The sequence below is a fragment of the Acinonyx jubatus genome, chromosome D3, assembly GCF_027475565.1.
Source record: "Acinonyx jubatus isolate Ajub_Pintada_27869175 chromosome D3, VMU_Ajub_asm_v1.0, whole genome shotgun sequence".
Taxonomy (NCBI): domain Eukaryota; kingdom Metazoa; phylum Chordata; class Mammalia; order Carnivora; family Felidae; genus Acinonyx; species Acinonyx jubatus.
In genome coordinates, this window is record NC_069392.1 from 90,781,735 (window position 1) to 90,800,684 (window position 18,950).

The window sequence follows — 18,950 nt, forward strand, 5'->3', positions numbered from 1 at the left end:
AAATAGGGAAACCCAGGCTTCAGCAAAGCTGCACAATGTGACGTCAGTGTCACCTGAACTTGCTCTGTATCGCTTCTTTAAAAGCGAGCACACCTGGGGGTGGGGACCTAACTTCTGGGAGCTTCCTCACTTCACGTTGGGTGACGCGACTCTCCCAAGGAGCTGCCATTATTCTAGCCCGCGCTTTCTTCCTTGTGGTGCCCTAACCGCGTCCACACCGGCCTGTGCTGCCCCCGCCCCCTCATCCAGCAGGCGCTTCCTGCACAACCTCCACGAGCTAGTGCTCGGGCCAACTACCCCATGGGTCAATGACAAGACCCACCTGCCTTCCAGGGGCTTTCGGTCTGCGGGAAGGAGAGGGACTTCACGCAAGGGATCAAATATCCTTCTGTAAACGCGAGAGCAGGTGTTCCTTCACGAGGGGCTCGTGCAGAGTCCTTCCAAGGGAAGGAAGCCCCCGAACTAGACAGTGAAGAAGGGCCACCCGTCAGGGGGGAAGGCGTCTTGGGCAGGGGCAGAGCTAAGGCGCACCCCGTTCCCAGTCACCCGGCTGCGGTGGGTCTACCCCAGCCTCCCGAGCGGCAGCCCCGGCCCCCAACCTGCTGGTACTTGGAGGGGCAGGTTCGGGGCCTCCGGAGGGCGGAGACACAGAGGGGCGTGGAGAAGCACGTTCTCACTGGCACCGAATCTGCGGTCGTCTTGGGCTTCAGCTGCACCGCCGTGGGGAGTCGATCCGGCTGCCCAGGGTTTATGTTCTGTTAGAGCATCATGAGCCGACTGCGCACAGGTCCGATACCATGGTCTCAACGGGAGAGTGAAAACTGAAACCACTGACTTCCCAGGAGGAGAACCCGCAGACTTTCCCCCGGGGGGGGGGGGGGGGGGACCTGCAGTGAGGTCAGGGGAGGGGCTGGGACAGCGAGGGAGGAAGACGTCCGTCCGCGATGAGGGTTGCCAGCAGCTCAGCCTCCCGGTGTGGACGAGGGAGAGGGGTCAGAGAAGCTCCCCGCAGGGGGAGCCGCCTCCGGCACCGACCATCCACGTGGCTGCGGTGACCGGGGGCCCCCCTGCCCCAGGGTGCAGAGGAAACACGCCCGCCCGTCCCCCGCAGGTGGCTGGCCGTGGGGGTCCAGCCTGTGTGCCACACGCACCCACCGCCCCGGCTGCGCTAGCTGCCTCCCAAGGCCGCGCCCGCCCACCGGAGCACACGCTGCCCCCTGGTGAAGGGCATGGGCTCTTTCTGGGTGTGACACTGGATTTCTCATAGAAACAGGTACGTGCTCTTTGTCCCTCTCCGGCCACAGAGCACACGGAACCCTCAGAATCTGCCAAGTGTGACAGCAGTAAGGGGGGTCCTGACGTTCCTAAAGAGCTTCTGTGGAGGAGACACTTTGGAAAGCTGCTGAGGCTGGGGCTGGGGGCGCGGAGGGAAGGGGCCGGCGGCTGGACCGGTCGGTACCAGAGCCCCTGTGTGACGAAGTCCCCACTGAGCCCAGAGGAGGGGGTCAGGGAGCCTCGAGGTGGTGAGCTCTGGGGTCGTCTCCAGGACTGAGCCCCGACCACGGGACCCAGCACCAGGGCCAGGGGGACAGTGAGGGGAGAGCGCCCTGGTGGGTGGGACGGTGCGGGCCGGACGGGGGCCTCTGTCCAGCTCCTTCCGGTCCGTCGACGTTCCCACTTCCCAGATCCGGGCTTCCAGCAATGCTGGCCCATCTGGCTGTGCCGATGAGTGGGGGACTCAGCCGTCCGTTGCTGGGGCCTGTTCCACACTCTTCCTCACGAAGGTCCCGCTGCTGAATCTGCAAACCTGCGACGCCTCACACCCAGCCCCCCAGCACCTCGAAACCCCAGTGCTTCTCGGATGCTGCGCCCTCCTCCCAGGACACACCCCCAGCAGGAAGCAACGGCCATTATTTCAGGGGACAGAGTCTATACGAGGTCGCTGTCGACACAAAGGCATTTCCAGTGAGTTTATATTTTAAGACTCAATAAGTTTATTCCCTTCAGAAACAAAATATTGATGCAATCAGGAAAACTAGGAAGAATTTTATACACGTTACCACCCCTTGAAGATTGACCTTCAAACACGACCTGTGCCAGCCCCCAGCCACCTCGACCTACTCCTGACTGTTTCAGCTCCTGTGTCACATGGTCACTTGTGCGTTTGTCAAGAAAGTGTTGCCCTTGCTGTTGTCGCTTTCCTTCACCAAACACTTGGCTGACGGTGGGAATTACTATTTCCTAATTTGGAGACCAAAGCTGTCCGTGTCAGCTCGCCTCTGAATGGGGTCTTTGGACGTGAGCTCCGTTAATCACCGATGGTTGAATCAGAGGAGCAGCCTCACGGTGGGAGAGGGAAGCGTGTCTTAAAAGCCACAAGTGGAGAAGCGGGGACATCGGCACCAGATGGCCCCAGTACACAGAGCCACCGTGAAAGGCTATTCAAAACAATTACCTCTGATTCACGCGAAGCAGAAATAAACAACCACCCATTCGAGTGGGAATTAGTTCCACCACCTTCATCGAAGTCATCAAAACAACGTTCTCCAAGCCAGTGTCCCCCAGAAGTACCTCAGGAGCACGGGGCCACGGCAACGTGGGCTTGTTTTGGGTCTGTGACCCACGCCAGAGATGACGTGGCACCCGCAGTCCGGACCGCCCTCTTGCGGAATGCGTTGACGCTTGGGCTGGTCCTGAACGCACCTCTGAGTGGCTCTCCACCTGAGCGGATCCGTCTCACCAACTGCAAGTGAGTGTGCCTATGGGCGAGCGGGCTTCCATTTGTGTCCTCCGAGAAGGGGCCAGACGGTCCCCTCTGAGCCCTGGACGCGGGAGGATCTGTGCGAATGAGTGGCCGCGCCGCCCCCCACCCCCGTTGTTCTTCCAGTGGGAGCTGGCCTCCCCCTTAGCGCACCTGTGGCTGTCCCGGGACACAGGATCCTGCGTCCCCCCTCACCCCGGGCCACAGGAAGCCCCAGGCCCGGGCGCCCCGTCCTCCCGTCCGCCCTCGCTGGAAGCCTTACCGGCCCCTGTGGGGCAAGGCGGATGAGGGCCCCTCTCCCCACGTCTCCCTTGTTCACGAGATGCTGGCCCAGACCGTGTGGCCGCTCTGCTCCCCCCTGGTGCTCCCCAAAGCCTCACCTTTGAACTGGTGGAAAGCTGGAAAGCACTGAATGAAGCATTTGGGTTCAGATAGCTCCTTTCTTCTTCAGAGGTCGGGGCTCACAAACCAGGATTTTGCATTTGCAGCAACCAGCACCACAGATCTGAAAGAAAACAAGGTGTCGCGTAGGAAGAGGGAGGCACGAAGAGGGCAGGCTACCGGGCAGGACGACGGGGACGGTGAGGGCTCCGTTCCCACAGGTCGCAGCCCAACCAGTCCCAGGAGTCCGTCAGACCGTCAACGCTGCCTCTCCGCTTGTGGGGTTGGGGGCCGAATCCCCTAAATGGAGACCAAGCTGCTTTTTTGCTGCAGAAAGCACCCCTGAGCAAACGTCCCCGCCGCTTTGTTTCATAATCTGTATTTTGCTCCGCTTAATGCATTCTTCCCCACCGTTGCCAGATACCCAGGGGCGATGCGTGAATAAGAAGGTGGCAGGGACAAACCCGCCATTAAATGGTAATTACTCAGGAAGCACAGTCCCCAGCATGGCTGTGCAGACTCTGTCCCACCCTGCCCCTCACCACCGGGCTTCCTCTTTCCCCGTCCACCTCCCTCCGAACGCCAGCTCTCCTCCTGCGTGCCCTACAAATCTCCAATTAAACTGAGCATCCTCCCAAAAGGCCTTCCCTTGCGCCCAGCCCCCATCCCGGGGTCCCTAACCCCTCTGTGCTCCAATGGCAGGTGTCCACGGCACGCCTTACAGGCGGTGGCCTGGCCGTCCGTCTCTTTGTCCGTCTTCGTCGAAGTGGAACTCCCGTGAGACCACCATCGGGCTTTCAGGCCCCGGAATCTAGAGCGTCTGCATTTAGTAGGCGCCCAGTGAATGCTGGCTGAGTAAGCGAAGCTGTGAGGCTTCTGTGCTCCCCGGCTGGCATCAGAAAATCGCTCTTCCTCTGTTCCCACGTTCCGTATCTCGAGGGCGGGGGGCCATCGCCTCCCTCACAAGACTGTGAAACAGGCAGGAGGAATATATCGCTCCAGAACGGTTTTCCAAAAGCTTGGGCTGCAGAAGATTCACCGTGTAGAATGACTTGGCAAATTAATATCGAATTAATAGACTCGCAAATCACTTGAAACCTTCTTGGTGATTGGGCGAAGGTGAAAAGGGCTAAGTCATTGTGATTCAGCGCATTTTGGGGTCCATTATCTGTTTCACTGAGTGGAAAAACTTGCTTTCGTTTTAGCACAAAGGGAGACTCAGGATCCCGATGAGGCACATGTTACTGAAATCAGCCTGGATATAGCGATTTCCCTCCACTAACATGACCATCACTGCCTCCTGGAAAGGAAGGAGGCAGCACCAAGGAATCTCTTCTTAAAAAATCAAGAAGTGGGTGCAGGGATTTCAGACATGAAATCGAGGCCGGCAAAGAAGATAAACAACTTTGTAATCGTTAGACGTGATCCTTAACGCCAGTTCTGGAAAGAGTTCACCGTCTACAGAAGTTGATTTCTAATTAGATGTGAATTATACTGTTTTCTATATTATGTTTAATTAAAGAATGAGCAAATAGTTGTGACAACTGGCAAGATGGTTATTTTGTACCATCTCGGGCTCAGCTACAGCTACAAAAGGGGCAGGCAATCAGCAATTGTCTTTAAAAAGAGCACTTAGTATAAAATGATTAGTTTCATCAATTTAGACCTATTTTCTTAAACAAATAGAAATACTGGAATAGCTTTGTCTGTTCAGATTGGAAGACCTTTTTATAACTGAAAAGGAAGACTATTTAGATACCATCCGTTCTTCTCAAGAGGGCAAATTGGTTCATTTCACATTATTAACACTTACCACGTTTACCACGGCGCAGGAGAAGCCTCCGGTCCCTTGCCAGATACTAAGTCACCGCATTGCAGTGCCCTACTACGTAAAAGCCTTAAATGTTATGGGCGTATACGGTTTTTTAACGTGCTGGTGCTTCATTATTCAAAAGAAAATTGCATTTGCAGAATCATGATCATTGATGTATTATAACTGCAAAATATTTGTATTTCTGTAAATACAGAAAGCTTGACTTAACGGAGGGGAAAGAATTAGCCTGGCAAACACATCTCCACTTTAAATAGCAATTATGTTTACGTAGGAACGCGCTCAGACCCACACGCTGCCTTTTGGCAGGTTTGAGTAGAAAGATGGCTGTTTCCTCTGAAAACCAACTTCTGAACCCTCGGGGTCAGTGTAAATAATTCGAAAGTCACTAGGCTCTATGTAAACCGTGCAGTTTCATAGAGATGTGCCCTCTGTGTAGTCACGCACGTACACACGCACACATATTCTGAGTTCAGCTGGCTAATGGCAAACTGACAAATTACTTGGGATACGTGGAGAAATACACATCACAGAAATCAGGACATAGCGTTTAGTGTTTTAAAATCAAGTAACGTGGGGCGCCTGGGTGGCACAGTCGGTTAAGCGTCCGACTTCAGCCAGGTCACGATCTAGCGGTCCGTGAGTTCGAGCCCCGCGTCGGGCTCTGGGCTGATGGCTCAGAGCCTGGAGCCTGTTTCCAATTCTGTGTCTCCCTCTCTCTCTGCCCCTCCCCCGTTCATGCTCTGTCTCTCTCTGTCCCAAAAATAAATAAAAAACGTTGAAAAAAAAAATTTAAAATCAAGTAACGTATCTTACCGCCTCACCTACAAAAACAAAACACCCACAAATATTGTAGTGTGAAAAAAAAAAACAAAAAAAAAAACCCTCTCTTAATTTGAAATAAAATTGCATGCTGTAACAGATCATTTTAAAACAGTTTGGGCCGGTCCAACAAACACAGGGTCAGGAAACATTGCTGGTACCACATTCTTCCGTCTGTTTTAGGCCATGGGGAAGCTCCTGGGTTATGAAGGTAGGTTTACACCCACGCTGAACTCATTTCAAAGGTGGTCTAAAGAAACACCAAGTTCGGCCTGGGCACTCTGTCACTGTAAACCAAACATTTTCCCAGGATCAGGAGTATATAAAATCATTCTACTTAAATACTGTTGTGAACCTGATACTGATTCTGTTTTCTTAGGTTAGACGTTTTACTACATCTTGTTCTGTCATAGCATAAATATGCTTAAAAGTGGGGAAAGATAATCGAATTTACTGGCTTGTTCCATTAGCGAGATATTCATTTCTAGCAATCTGAATTTTATAGACACTATTACATTATACCCTTTTAATCAACAGAGCTTGAGTTCTTATCAGTACATTTTGCATTATGATGGAAGACATTGATTAAGTTGTGCTTAATGGATTATCAGATATTATCTTCTGTGCAATTTGTAAAGAATTAAGTTAATAATTTTCCAATCTTAAGGTCCAGAAAATTTGGTTTCTTTAATAAGGCATGATTTATTACTTGTCCAATGATGAGTTTGACATAGTGTGTGGGAATTAAATTTAGGAAGGTTTTCTGAGCATCTAGGAAAGAACATACGTACACAGAATAAGTATAATCTGAGACAATGATTTCCCACTCAGTATTTTATTGACCTGAAGTTAATGCATTTAAAGTAGGACACCATCAACTAACTTTAGAGAAGAATGGCTAAATGCCATTAGGCAAACACAGATAAATAAAAATCTGTGTTTCAAAACAGCTTATGAAATGCATCCGATGGAATGGAACGATAATATAATAAAAAAAGACACGAGCTTCTTATTGGGTGGTTTAGTAGAATGGACTAATCTGTCATGCTTAAAAAAAAGAAAAAGAAAATCAAACATCTCCAGTGAAGAAAACATTGTGGAACTAGGCTGGGTGGTATTTCATTTCAAAAGAACACATATTGAGACACTTTGTAATTATGTGTAGAGAAACTTGGAATTTTAAAAATAGGAACGGTAATGAATCGCTCAGGTCTGCAAAGATTTCAATCTACTTATAATATCAGTTATTGCTTTTTCCCAATTATTTTTTTCCCTTAATCCTACCTCATTTCTTCTAAAATTACCTCTACATGCATTACTTTAAAAAAAATGAGAAATATCTTTATAAACGTGCAATACCTCCATCCCATAATATTTCTTAACCGAGTAATTCATTATGTTTGCTCCTGGCCCCCTCCTTAAAATTGCAAACGTGACTGCTCACATTGGAAGGTCAGTGAGTGCAAGAAAACACGACGTTGACCACTCTAAATATAACCAGTCCCGTGAAGAAGGTTGATGCCTGTCGCACACACCAAAATGAAAGTAAAAAATTCAGACACTTCTTTGACAAAGTCAGAATCTCAATGTCCAAATGGTTGGCTTGGCGAGATTAATCATTTGGATAATTAAAGGTTTTTCTTTTCCTCTGCATGATTTGTTACAAGGTTAATTATAATCATATCTTCAGGAATATTAAGTAGACGACAAGTCTTTGTGTATGTACATACAATTATAACAGGAATATTTTTAACTAGGATCATTTCTCTAGTGATAGCAGGACACAACGTGGAACGAGCCAGTGAATTTCTCAGACGCCGGGTACAGGGCCTTGGCGTCCTGCGAACAGGCCTCTCCCTCCCCCAAGTTGTCCCCAAGCCCCAGGCGCCACGAGTGGCCGGACGCGTCCCGGAGGACCGGGTGCCAGATGTAACTGCAACTCGAAAGCACTACATTTTGGAAAACGTCACTTCCCGCAGGCGATTTTTTTTTTTTGATACTTATATTTTCTGTGCGAATAAAAAGCCGTTTTGTGGAAGCACCCATATAAACCTTCAGTGTGTTTTGGAGGTGTTTCAGGTTTGTAACAGAGCATTTATTTTTTTAAAAAGCCAAGCAGAAACAAAGAAAACAGCAAGCTTGGGAAGTGTGATTACCACAAACAATTGATTCCGCTCTAAACATCTGAACCGTATAGGAAGCAACAGCTGCATTTGGGTAAATACATCAAATATACAGAAATATATAAAACTTAATCATGTCATTTATAGTGCGGCTGTTAAGCTGCAAATTGCATCGGAAAACAAGTTAAAAAAAAAAAAAAAAAGGGAGTCACCTCAACAATCCGCCCACACGGCTCTTTCACATTAAACCGGAAACCGATTCCGCATCCGCTTGAAATGGATCAGATCTGGCCGGTAACCAGTTCGCCGGGTCACCAGCTCTGTCGCTGGCGCTCCCGCGCCCCAGATGCCGCAGCCACAGGCCTCCAGGATGTTCCCCCTCCTGGGCTGTGGACCAGGACTGGCTCCCTCAGCTCAGGACGGAAATGCAGCGGTGGCCCCAGGACGGGACCAAGGCGCGGGTGGGAGGGGCAGGCCCAGGCGCAGACTCCGGCCTCGGCGGGACTGGGCGATGCTGAGGACCACGCCCACCGAGCGTGGAAGAGACATCCCTGGGTCACTTCCTCTTCCCGCCAGAACTCCTGGACGTACCGCAGGGTTAGATGAGCCCACCTTGCTCCCACATTAAATATTTGGGTTAGCTGGATATGGTGCCCACTCACCTGCACCGGACCCCAGGACATTTTGCTTAACCCCGCGTTTATTTGAACCTCCTTCTCTGGCCAACGGCATCCCGGAATTCTCTCTCCCCTTTGGCAATCACTCTCACTTCCCAGGGCCCTGATCCCAGGGATGGGGGGGGGGGGCACAGCCCCATTTTATCTTGTTGGAAATTTAGTGCTCACCGTGGCCTTCAGACATCAGGAAGGCCGTGTGTCAATTCAGGCTGTGTGGCGTAGTGCGTATATTCTGGATATTTTGACCATGTTTGTGATTTGGGGACAGTTGGGGAAAAGCAAAGAGGTGTCTCTGGCAGCGCAGAAATGTCTGACACGTTTATAAAACAACTTTCAAGGCTGCAGTCGATGATCAAAGACGTGTTACGGTACGTGCACTAAACCTGGCCCGGTATTTTAAGGCGCGTACGCTGAAGCCCAGGGAGGCCTTTTAAAGTGAAGTGTATACATTTGGTGATTCCTTGTTTCTCAATGCAAGGACACCCGTCCGACTCCGTGCGTACTTGCTGTAATAATAGTCGGCATCCGTGAGGGTCTTCCCACGTGCCAGTGCTGCTTTACGTGCTCTGTGGGTAGTGAATGTGGCGGTCCCACGCCAGCTCTGTGACACGGCCTCGACTTTCTCAATTCACGGGTGAGGAAATAGGAGCCGCTGGAATTAAGAGACCCTCCCAGAATCGTACAAACAGCCGTAGAGGTGGGAACGCCAACAGGAGGCCCCCGGAGACGGCGCCCGTAGCCCTCGCCACTGCTCACAACCACCTGATACAGAGAGGGTGCGCCCTGGATGCTGGCATCCCCTGCGGGGACCCGTGTGTCACTTCCCGGGAAACAAAGACAGTGGAGCTGTGCCCACTGGGATCTTACGTGGTGGGATGTGTCGATCTGCTCAAACTGGATGTCCGTACCCCAGTTCTAGGGAAATTCTGGGGTTTCCCCCTGCAAACTGTGGAATGATTCTGTCTCCCTGGGCACCCGTCCCCCCACAGAAGACGCTTCGCTGTCGAGGGCCTGTCCGCGCAGGGCTGGGGTCTAGGGAGCCATCGGCGAGGGGCCTCCCTTTGCGTTTCGGGAACAAGTCAGAAACCTCGAATGCTTTCTGGGGTTCTGCTTTGAACCAACCCCCAGGACTGGACCACTTGTATCCCATGTCGCTGGAACGGAGAACGACCACCCCTGCGTCTGGGGGCAGACAGTCGGGAACAAAAAAATCCCCACCGAGAGCTACAAACACAAACAGTGCCCGTCATGCAGAAATTGCCTTGGCGTGTGGGTCATTGGTGATTTCATTTGTAAGTAATGTTTTGATTGTCACAGATTATATGTTGTTCTCCTCCCCTGACATTTGCCATGCAGCGGGATTGATTTTTGTGCTCCAGTATGAAAAGGTCACTTTGATCAATGCAGTGTAATTGGCACTAAATTAGGATCATATCAGGTTATTTTGCTATTTAATGATGAAATATTAAAGAAAAGCATGGGTGGATTGCAAGCACTCACGAGCACTTTAAACCCGCTGTAATGATGCTCGGTTTTGTGAGAAAAGTGGAGAGAAAAACAGCGAACGTGCCGAAAATGACTGCGATGTGTCGGAGGAGTGGCCGGAATTCTGTATTTTCGTCTGCGCTAGACGGAAAGCCCCAGACGCAGGTCGCAAGGCCCAGCAGTCAGTGCTGGTCCGCTGCACAGAGAGAAGCCTTCTAAGGATGCCTACTGATGATGCTTCTTTGAGAGCTAGCTGCCAGGGCTGGGCCTTTTCCTCCTGCACACGGGAATCACGGTTAAAAGCAGCCCTGCGTCTTGCACCCACTTACTAGGCGAACCTCGGCTTTTGGGACCGTGCGGCGTGGCCGTGGGCCCCTGGGCTGGGGCGCCCCTCTGCTCCAGGAGAGCGGCCCGGGGCCCGAGGCTGGCTGCGATTGGCACCTCCAGTAATTATAAGCATCAGAAGGAGTGTTAAATACCGCATGTTATTTTCTCCGTTGCAAATAGACGCGTTGCCCCATTATTCTGAAATGTGTTGAGCGAGAGGCTGCATAAGATTATACTTTTAAATGCAGCTAATGTTGCAGGAAATCTGTCGGGTGCTTCACCGCCATGAAGTGCATTCTTGAAACGCAGGCTGAACTTAAATGGCTACTGAAAGATGTTAACCTTTTTAACGGAGAGAAATATGGTGCTGCAAATATTGATAAAATAATTCAGGGTGCCCTTTGATAGGGGAGGGGTGGGGGCAGGGGGGCGGTGATGGCAGGAGCCTTCCACGGGGCTCCTGCACGGCCCCCCGTGCTCAAGGACACCTGAGAATGAGGAGAATAATGTCTGTTGTGGGGTGAACTGTGTCCCCCCAAAAGGATGTGTTGGAGTCCTGACCCCTGATGCCTATGAATGAATTATTTGGAAACAGGGCGTTTGCAGATGCCATCGCATTGGGGTGAGGTCACCCAGAGGAGGCTGGGCCATGATCCAGCGACTGGTGTCCTCAAGGCAGGAAGGACAGGAGATTGGGGCACAGAGAAGCAGATGAGGTGAGGAGAGGCCACGAAAGCAGAGACACGGAGATGGCAGTGTGCTGTCTACAACCCAGGGGACGCCTTGGAACGGCGCCCTCACCGGAAGCTGGGAGGGGCAGGAAGCCAGGTCTCCACCACAGCCTTTGGAGGGAGCACGGCCCCACCACTCGCTGATTCAGGCTTCCAACCCAGGACCCTGAGAGAGTCAGTTCCCGGTGTCGCAAGCCACCCCGTTTGGGGTGCTTTGTTACGGGGGCTCCAGGAAACGAATCCTCCATTAAACTTACATTTTAGTGGGACACGTCCAGGCTATTACGTTTCCCCCAAAATCAAAGATCTGAAAGCCACCCTCAAAGACATTTGATTTGCTGGCATTAAGTTTTGTTGCTATTCATACTGATAGGGGTTTAATGGAAGCCTCCTTGGAATGTGCCGGCCCAAGAACACTAGATTCTCTCGTGACGATTTCAAGACACCTCTGCATGATTCGTCCGCTCGTTACTCAGCACACATTCACTGACTATCCGCCACGTGCTGGGCTTCGTGCGGGTGCCGGTGAGACGGGTAATTAAATGGCAAATGGGCCCGTGCGAGCCTGCGCAGAAGCAAACGGGGAGAAAGCTGCATGTGATGTGAGGTGTGTTGGACGGGAACAGGTTTCGGGGCACTCTGCACCTGCAGAACAAGGAAGGTCCCCGGCAGGACGTGGGGCCGCTCTGGATTCCGGAGAAGATGCCAGAGCCCGCCAGGAACACGGCCGTGCACGTGCATGATGCCCACATGGGCAGAAACGTGTGTTCCTGGGGAGGTTGGGACTGAACGTGCTAAAGCAGACGAAGGAAAGGGGGCTGCACCGTGCAGTGCATCCTGGAGGCCCCAGTTGAAGGAGAGGCCAGTGGCGGGGCCTCGGGCTGAGCGTGGCCGGAGGCAGCTGCGTGTGGTTAGCACGGGAAGACGAAGACTAGTGTGCGGATCATGAGGGCTGCGTGTGTCAGGCCAAAGGGTTCGGTGTGTCTTAAAAAGGAACGACTTCTAGACATAGTGCAGGAAAGATCAATGGATACTCAGACCTTCTGATTTCAGGTTGGAGAACGGACGGCAGATAGAGTTGAACCAGGTTGAAGGATGCGCTGGCCAAAGTAAATGAGATGAAGCGTAGGGGGTGGTGACTTATGTGTCGACATAGCGATGGTCCCCAGAAGTTTATTTAAACACCTGTCTAGATTTTCCATGAAGATAATTTTTTAGGCATGATTAACATTTAAACCAGCAAAGTTTGAATAAAGCTGATTATTCTCCATAATGTGATGGGCCTCCTCCAATCAGTCGAAGGCTTTAACCACGAAGACAGACTTTGCTCAAGAACGGGGGATTCTGCCCCCAGACAGCCTTCCAGCTTCATCTATAAAGGCCTCCACCTTCCTGGGCCTCCACCCCACTGGTCTGCCCTGTGCCTCCTCACATATGGTTGCTGGTATCCACAGAGGGCAGGGAAACCCACTGAAAAGTACGGATCGATTCCACCAGGGACGACTTTGTCCTCTCTCCAGAGTGGGAAGGGTGCGATGTCATCAACCCGTGCCAAATGACTGTGGTCCCCATGGGCTGGGCCACAACGAGGGGCCAGCACCAGTCCATGCAGCTGTCCATTGGCCCGACACCAGGCAGAAGACCTAGGAGGAAGCCACACTCCTTCCCCGTGCCACATCTCCACCCGAGGGTCCTGATCCAGAGACCTGGTCGTGTTGTCTGCCTGGTGGCTGGGGTCTCCTCTGTGGCACCATCAGCTGGCTGACCCTGGGTAGACCCCATGGTCTGCACATATTCTGCCCACACTCTCACACCTGCCAGCCTGCCCTTGCCCAGAACCCTGCATTTCTTATTATTCCATCTGATGGGGGCCCAGCCCAAATGCACCACTTCCAACAGCTGTAGGGTTGTTGTGATGTCTCTTTGTGTTGGTGCATCTGACAACACCCAGCTTATGGTGGGACCCTGGGCTCCAGTGCCCAACATAGCCCAGGCCCAGCATCTCTACAGCAGGTCCCAGGGCCTGGCCGGGGCTTCCTCATAGACAGAAGCACAAATCGACTCTCCAGTCAGGGCTCGCTTCCAGAAACACATTCACCGTAACAGACCGGGCTCCGCTGTGCCTTCCAGCTCATGTGATCCGGTGGCATGACCACTCACAGCCCACGGAAACCCATGGAAGAGTGTAGGACCCACAGGTCCACGTGCTGTCCTTGCCCCCAGCCTCACCTGCGTATCCAGGCTGCATTTTCTCCGCAGCACACACTTTCTTTTCTGTCCTCTTGTGTCGATGGTGTTCAGAACCACCAGCATGGTTTGTGCAGTGTGGGGTGTTCCCCAGAAACACAAATTCCCAGCACTGAGGCTCTTCCACGGGCCAGGAGGCCACCAGGCAGGTGCTCGGCAGAGGGGGTCCCGGCCCCGTGCAAACTGGACTAGGTCACCGTGGCCCGTGCTGTACTGTGGACCAGGACGTCACCTGAGTTCTCTAACTTCTTGTGGGTTTGGGAGGAGACGGAAGAGGGCGTGAAGGGCAGGGGACCCACATCCAGGAACAGAAGGTGCTCCGTGTGGGAGCAAGACAGCAGGATCCCTGAACCGCCCCAAGACTTGGCTTCGAGAGGGCTAGTGTGGATCAGCCATTACTTGCGTGCCCGGGGCAGCCCAGCCTTGCCCCCTGGCCCCCCTTCCCCGAGACCCCCACTTTCTCTTGGGTCTTGGCCGCCAAGCCCTTTCTTGAAGCTGAACATCGCACAGACTTCAGATGAGCAGAGACGTTTGCAGCCAAGTGTGGGGGGTGGGGTGGAAGCCGGGTCTTTCTCACCCAGCAGCCGCACCGCACCTCCCACAGCAGCGCCCGAGACCCCGGGACAGAGGCCGGCCGTATCGAGGTGTGTTACCCCCAACACACGACCCCCTGCGAGGAAATGTGAGTGCCACCCAGGCCCCGTTTCTGAACAACTGAAAAGCTCAGTCAACTTTGCCGAAATAGAAATAACCAGTCCAGCGTCAAGGGTGGCAGGCAGGGTGTCTGATCCACGGCCGGGAACCCACGAGCGCTGCTTTCTGTCTGTCCCTCACAGAAGTTTTCACCTGAATCTTCTGTCCTCTGCTCGGCGAGGACACAGGCCTGGTCCTGCCGGTGAGACACAAGCGATGTCATCCTGCCCTGGGCTGGGGACGCTCGCTTCCAGCCTCCCGGGGTCATGGGGACTAGCGTTGCCACAGCTGGGAGAGACAAACCCACACCCTACCCGAGTGTCCAAACAGCACGCTGTCTGTGCTGCAAGAGGTCGGGGAGGCCCCTGTTCCCCAGGCTTCCCAGCCCCTGAGGGCGCGGGGGTGGATTTGTGCAGAACCTCTCAGGATTCAGGCCTTGCACACGCCTCCCACTGTACCCTGGACTTAGGTCTGCACCGTGGAGAGAGCGTGCTCGCACCAACACTATGTATGAAGCATCCAGCTTTTAGAGACTTTCTGCAGTAACTTCCTAAGCTGATAACTAGAGAATCCTCGTAGCCTTTGAGATCTGCTCAAGAAACCAAGGTCCCTAACTACCTTTATCCTCAACGTTTTACTTGGGTGAATTTAGTACATGGCGAACCAAAAAATAAGTCGGCTTTTGGGTTGCCGCGTGTTGTCAGCCCTGCTCTTCCTGCAGCCGGGGAGCTCCCCGGTTCACGGGGTGCGATCCTCTCGGGGTCCTTCCATTAGAGAGACGGCTCCCCCAGCGGACAGGTTTCCAGTGTGGGCGCCGTGCCCCTCTGCGCCCAGGCATCCAGCACGCGGGGGGTCAGCACCCGGGCCTTCTCCGAAGCTGCCGTTCCGATCCTGGGAGCCTGGTGTCACAAAGAGAGTTTGGTGGTTCTCTAGGGGAAAGCATCTTTCCTCTAAAACTGCTGGTCCACATCCAGACTCTCAGAACTCTTTCTTTGTGGTTTCTCCAAGCATCTTCAAAGTTGAAGCGGAACAGTTTAGGGAAAAGTAACGTGCCCTTTGATGTCGGTGGACAGCGAGTACAAAATAAACGCACATTAGAACCGTGGCCGTGGAAGACGTGTCTTCTGAAATCTTTTAGTGCTGAGGTTGACTCAGAGTGTGTTATAAACAAATTGCAAACAAGCAGGCAGGTTTCCAAGTGGAAATTTTGTTTATCTAGTTTATAGACAGGCAATTCTTAGGCTTTTGACGTTTTAATACACAAACACATACAACGTATTTGAAAAAAATGATACGGCTTCACTCATCCAGAGTGTGATGTTACAAAACTACAGTCGACTGGTAATAATTTGAGACGGAAAATAAAGCATGGACGGAAAAACAAGTACGTTCTTTAAATTGAATTAATGCATTTTTATACAAAAAGTGTGGTTGGATTAAGACTGGACTTCACAGAACTTTTCATATACCAGCATATTATTTACTTCCTGGCCTTCTTTTTTTAAGTCTGTTTTTATTCTGAGAAAGAGAGAGACAGAGAGCGAGCACAGGGGAGGGGCAGGGAGGGAGAGGGAGAGAATTGGAGTCAGGCTTTGTGCTGTCGGCACAGAGCCCGACGTGGGGCTCGATCCCAGGAACCCCGAGGTCATGACCTGAGCTGAAGCCAAGAGTCGGACGCTTAACCGATCGAGCCACCCAGGCGCTCCTAATACGTGTACTTTTAAACATTAAATTATACAAGTTATTTAAAAACTGATGTAAAATATCAAAAGACATAAAGCAGATATATTCCATAAGTCATTTCTCAAATGTTCATGTTTGGGTGTAATAGTTAATTTATTTTTGTCCTCTGCCACATATTATTTGGTTCTTTTAATCTTTAAAATAATTTCATTTTTCTAAATTAACACATACATAATTGTAAGATAGTTCTAGAAGGACTGCTTTAAAAAGCAGCAGGATGCTGACCGTGTCCCTCCCCCAACTTTCCCTCTGCCTAGAGACAGGTGCTTTGACCTTTCTTAGCGGATTCTTTTACCTACTTGAATGTCTCCAAACAGCACTGTTTGGCTGGTCGAGGCTCCAGTGTAGGACTGAGCTGTCATTCAGATCTTCGGCTCATAGACTTCCCCTTTCTCGTCCTCTACCTGGAGTTACAACCTAATGTCAGATGGCACATTTTCAGGGCTTACATTGGTACATTAGTAAATTATGATGGGCTAAACTCGCTTCTAATCGAGACCTCTAATGCTACATTGAGACGTGCATGGATTCGTGCAAACTCAGGACACAGAATAGCCCTACGGACCAGATAAACCCCCTGTTTTCCCTTTGCAGTCGGACCCCCACTGATTTGTCCTCAGTGTCCCTAAGCTTTGCCTTTTCCAGAATGTCGTAAAAAAAGAATCATGTAGGGGCTCCTGGGTGGCTCTGTCAGTTGAGCATCTGACTCTTGATTTTGGCTCAGGTCATGATCTCACGGTTCATGAGTTTGAGCCCCGCATCAGGCTCTGCGTTGAGCATAGAGCCTGCTTGGGATTCTCTTCCTCCCTCCCTCTACCCTCTCTCTAAAATTAAATTAACTAATTGATTAAGTAATTTAAAAACAGGAGTTGGCTTTTCTCATCCAGCACAAGGTTTCTGCAGCCATCTTACTTTATACATAGATAGCTCTGTGTCCCCTGGATAGTGTTGAATTGTATATCTTCACCCACTTAAGGAAATTGGGTTCTTTTCAGTTTTGGCCAACTGATTTGGCAATTCGTTTTGACAATTAGGAATAAAGTTGCCATAAACATTTCTACGCGGGTTTTTGTGTGGACATTTATTTAAGGCAAACGCCTACAGGGGGTATCACTGGGTCACGTGGCAAGGACATGTTTAATTTTGTAAGAAACCGCCTCCCTTGTGCATCTCACAGGCCATGTCTGCGAGTTCCGAATTCTCCACCCGCTCGCCCGCTCGCGGTTCTGGCAGGCACTAATTTCAGGCAGGTAGCATCGGTCCCCCAACAACACAGTTCAGATCTCCGTTACCCAGGTGTGCCTATTGTGAGTGACCACAGGAAGTAGAGACACTGCTGCTGGGTCATCAGGTCCACAAATCGCGATGAAAATGGCCGACATGCGTTGTGACCAGGACCCATCATGTCACCTCCTTACACTTGGCCGGTGGCTGATCAGGCCGCGTCTGCCTCCAGTTCACGCACAAACAGCCAAGTGTCCGCCTGTGTTGCCCGCTTGCATCCCAGCGTTAAACCCACGACACTTGCCAAAAACACAGAGTTGAAGGAGACAAATGGACAACAAAGTAATGAGTGACAATGCCGGAAGTGAAATTTCAATGAAAGGTAAGCGACGTCGCAGAAAATAGCAGCTGACTTGGGAAATGTCAACAAGCACCCAGCAGAGCTCAGGGGCGCAGAATCGCCAGTTGTGCTCACACGGGAAGGCGTCCCAGACAAGTGACCCGGGCACAGACACCCCACCCCACCCCGCCCCACGCTGGCGGGAACTCGGAGCTGCCGCACCACCCGGCTGTTGGTGTTAGAAGCTGATCCAGACCCAGGGGGGTGAGCGTGTCAGCTGAGCTCCACGTAGAGAGACGCCCCCTCGGTCTCGTAGGTTACACGACAAGGTGGTGATGAGTCTGTTCATTTCGCTCTTGGGGAACCTTTTTACCAAAGAAGCCAATCGTCTTAACTCTTACTGTAAATTACAGTATTAAATAAATATGAGTTGTGCTATTATTCTCATTTCCCTGTACATTTAGTACAACTATGAGACAGCTTCTCGTGTTGTGACAGACGTGTGTAAAGGTCACCGAACAATCTCAATCCCCATTGATTATTGAGGCTACGTGTTTCCAGACTCATGACCCTCCACCGGTCGGAACGGCAAGAACTGATGATGCTTTGCGTTGTCAGATTTTTTAGAAAATATTTTCCATTCTAATAAGTGTGTAGTATGATTCTAATTTGTGTTTCCTTAAAGGTAAAATGTGAGCATCTTTTCAGGTGGTTATTTGCCATCTGAATTCTTTCTTTGCTGAAGGGTCTCTGCAAAGCTGTGGCCCAATTTTCAGCTGCCTTTTTTTTTTTCCCCTAAGTTTTGAGTGTCTATGTATTCCGGATATTCTGGGTATAAGATCTTCATCAGATTCGTGGTTTGTCAAGTGGGTGAAGATGTGAGAATGTCTCCTACCGACCAGCTGGTAAGTTCACCCACCACCGTTGGCTGGTGCCCACAGCTCGGCAGGCTGAATGAGCTTTGTGGTCCCTGGTCCCCCAGATCGCACAGGGGTGGCTTGGGCGTCCGGGTGTGTGCTGTGCACACAGTGGTCCAGGATATTTTAGGATAAATGGCACTGAAATCTTCCCTTTGCCCCAAAGAGCAAAATATATCTGCTGCAAGGAGTTTGAAGTAACAAACTTTCTCTTTGGGTTTCCATAGTGCTTAAAATCAGCTATTAATATCATGAGACCCAAATTTTATTGGGAAAATATTAACCAAACACCAATTATTCTAGGAGCTGGAGAAATGTAACACTGAAAAAGAAAAAAAAAAGAGACCCTTTGATAATATGACATTTTACGCAAATTGTGTTACAATAAATACTGTATATGTTCTCGAGAGAGTAAGGACCTGGCTGTCAGCTTATTTCATTGGTGTGGTGGCCACATGACCTCGTGTCTCCAACTGGCAGATTGGCAAGCCACCGGCTCCCCTTTAATTAGTAGAAATTCTTTCTTTTCCTAGAGAAACAACCTTGACATTTTGGTTTTCTCATCTTTGTAAAACATCTGGTTATAAGATGTCATATTTACAGAAGTTATTGTGAACATCACACAATTCATCTATCCAAGAGCAAGGG

General features: G+C 51.0%; 1 long non-coding RNA gene across 1 annotated transcript; it reads right to left on the reverse strand.

Annotated features, from left to right (window-relative positions):
• Positions 1–2,035: 2,035 nt before the first annotated feature.
• Positions 2,036–8,387, reverse strand: LOC113602368 (uncharacterized). The gene is made up of 3 exons (XR_008291936.1): positions 8,131–8,387; positions 3,142–3,266; positions 2,036–2,822 (listed from the first exon to the last, which is right to left on the reverse strand). It is a non-coding gene; the product is annotated as an uncharacterized LOC113602368 (long non-coding RNA).
• Between the last annotated feature and the right edge of the window lie 10,563 nt (positions 8,388–18,950).